General features: G+C 32.5%; 1 non-coding gene across 1 annotated transcript; it reads left to right on the top strand.

Moving 5' to 3' along the window:
* Positions 1-1392: 1392 nt before the first annotated feature.
* Positions 1393-2119, top strand: LOC112009763 (uncharacterized). The gene is made up of 2 exons (XR_010624096.1): positions 1393-1806; positions 1960-2119. It is a non-coding gene; the product is annotated as an uncharacterized LOC112009763 (transcript).
* The last annotated feature ends 979 nt before the right edge of the window (positions 2120-3098 follow it).

The following is a 3098-nucleotide window of genomic DNA, read 5'->3' as shown; positions in this document are numbered from 1 at the left end:
AAAACATTATAACATTATCCGTGCATCGCACGGGAAATTTACTAGTTATAACAAAAATTGTGTCTATATACTATCCACCAAAATGAATCTTTTCTTTTTGGTGAATTAAATTAATCACTAACATGTACGACTAGTATTCTCCATAGATGTTACAAAGAGTTCTATGTTAGTAGGTCTCACATGGGATATCATTTGATTTTGACATTAGAATCTCGGTTGGCAATCATATCATGTAACTAGCCACACAAACAAACTATACTTCCATAGGATACTTTTTGCCGACTAATCTTGGGTCCGTTTGGATAGCACTTATTGTTGCTGAAAGTTGCTAAAAATTGATTGTTGCTGAAAATACTGTAGCAAAATAATTTTTAAATATATGAATAGTACTGCAGGACCCACTTTTAATATTAAATATTACGTGAACAGTACATGAACAGTGCACGCACTGTCATGAACAGTATTTTTTTCCCACAAAGTCAACAAAAGCGGGCAAAAAAAAAAAAAAAAGGGAAAACGCAAAGGAGAAAACGCGCCGCAACATTGAGCACAATCCAAACCCACACCTTGACTTGTACAAGTTAATACGGAACACACGGTCAGGATCAAAATAATATAAGTATACAATAAAAATTCACAATAAATTTATATATTCCTAAATTAGCTTAATATTTTGTATATATACCTACCAAAATTTGCAATTTAAATTCTTTTTTAAGGATACACGTATAAAAGGAAAAGTTAATTTAAGAATGATGTAAAATTATTGTGATTAAAAAAAAAATCAAAATTAGTTCTCTTGTGGTAAAATCTTTTTATGATGGGGAAGAAATCATGAATTTGCCTACATAAAAAAAAAAAAAAAAAAAAGTAATGTTACAGTCACAAACTATTTTACAAAATTTTTACAAACTATTGATGTAACAAATTCTTATTAGTTCTAATATGGGTCTACCACTAACATCACATTTATGTTTATCAATAATTATTTGAAAATTACTAAAACCACATCATCAGTTTGTAAAAATGTTATAAATTAGTTTGTGTCTGTAGCATTACTCAAAAAGAAAAAAGAAAATCATCATGACTTTGACTCAAAAATAAGGGTAACATTATAGACACAAATTATTTTACAATATTTTTACAAACTGTTGATGTGACAAATTCTTACTAGTTCTAATATGAGTCCATCAATAACATCATTTTTTTTACTTACAATAAATATTTGAAAATTTTCTCAAAAAAAAATATTTAAAAAATGCTAAAGTCACATCAATAATTTATAAAAATATTATAAAATAATTTATGTTTTTTTTTTTAATAAAACGTAAATAATTGGAACCACAGGTACATATGTGGACCATTGCCATAGTCTCTCATATTACACATAAAAGTATTAGTTGGAATTTGGAAATGATAAAGAATTTTATTGACTTTGTCACTTTGAGAAACCGCCTTTGGAATCTCTGACTCTCAGCCAATCGTACCAGTCTCTATTATCTTTGTAACTTTTTCTGATTCGTTTATGGGTTTTACTCGATCAAAAAATGTGGGCTAAGTCAAAAACATTATAAGAAGACTATCACTGTCTTTCATGATTATCAGCTCCTCTCTAGGGTTACATATATTTGAGCCCACCTCAGACTCCTTGGGTTTTTCAATTTTTTATTCAAAGCTAGGATCTTTCTTCGACTCTCATCCTGTTTTTTCAATCCCCATAACCTTAATCGCATCGAATTATTTGATTAGGCTCATGATTTGAATCATGGGAATAGTTCGTTTGGTTTAAGGTTGTCTTGGTAACCGGTAAGCATTTTTCTTTTCTTGTTGAAAAATCTGTATTTTTTTTTTTTTTTTTGCCTTGAATTAAGTACCTGTTCGTGTTTGTTGCTATGAAATCTCATCTGGGTTTCAACTGAAATGGTGGAATTCATTGTGGTTGTCTCTTTTGGTTTGTAGGGTTTTTGATTGATTTCTTGGTTTAGACGTTTAGTTGTGGAAAATGGTATTTGGGTATTCCTTAGTGGATTGATTGTGGTGATTTGTATCTGTTAAGAACTGAAATTTGCCATCTGGGTATTTGCTAATTGACATCAAAAAGGAAAATTGGGCTCAAAATTTCATCTGGGTCAAGTTCAAAAATCATAAATTGGGAACCTTTTGACTAGGTTTAGCATCTCTAAAGTGGTGGTTTGTTAACAATTTCAATATGGTAATGGACGACGGAGAGCTTGATTTCTCGAACAATCAAGATGTGTTGGACATGGGGTGTCCTTCAAGGACAGACGGATGAGGTCTCTATGGACGAGCACGGGGTAACTTCCTTCCTTCTCTTTGGACGACATGTATTTTGGTTTCTTTTTTTTCCTTTTGGTTGATGTTAACAAGGAGTCCAATGAGTTTTGTCTATTGAGAAGCAAAACCCATGTCACTTGCTTTGCATTCTTGCCTCTACTTTTCTTTACAGGATTGAAGGCAGAGACTTGACATCAATCTCCACAACTAAGAAATTTGGATTCTCCATTGTGACTACCACTGGGTTTCCTTTGCAGGTATCTTTTGCCCACCATTTAGAAAAGTCCAATCTTGGAGACATTAAAATTTGGAACTTGGAACCTCAAACTGAAAAAGTAACACAAAAATTAAGAACCTTTGAAGAAAATTTTTTTTAGAATCCAGATATCAAAATTGAGAAATGATCAAAACCCTTTTGAGAAACCAGCTAAGAATATAGAAACCAATAGAAGCAGATGAACACTTGAAGATGAAGATGACGTGAGGATGTGTCTGTAACTGGGGCGAAGAGGATGAAGATGAATGTATGAGACGTCAACCACATAGAGAAGAGAAAAAAAAGAACCCTTGAAAGCCTTGAAGGTTGCGGCAAGAGACAAAACTCATTGGACTCCTTGTTAACGTCAACCACGTGGAGAAGAGGAAAAAAAAGAAACCAAAAGCCAGAAACAGAGAGAAGAACAAAAGCTGTTGGAAGGAAAAAAGAAAAAAGAAAAAGAAAGGGATTTTAACGTTAACGTCAGTAACATGAGTGTTAAAGTCATGTGGCGTTTGGTACGGAGGAATCCACGTTACTCCTGACA

The sequence above is a fragment of the Quercus suber genome, unplaced genomic scaffold (assembly GCF_002906115.3).
Source record: "Quercus suber isolate HL8 unplaced genomic scaffold, Cork oak 2.0 scaffold_401, whole genome shotgun sequence".
Taxonomy (NCBI): Eukaryota; Viridiplantae; Streptophyta; class Magnoliopsida; order Fagales; family Fagaceae; genus Quercus; species Quercus suber.
This window is presented reverse-complemented; position numbering and strand designations above follow the sequence as displayed.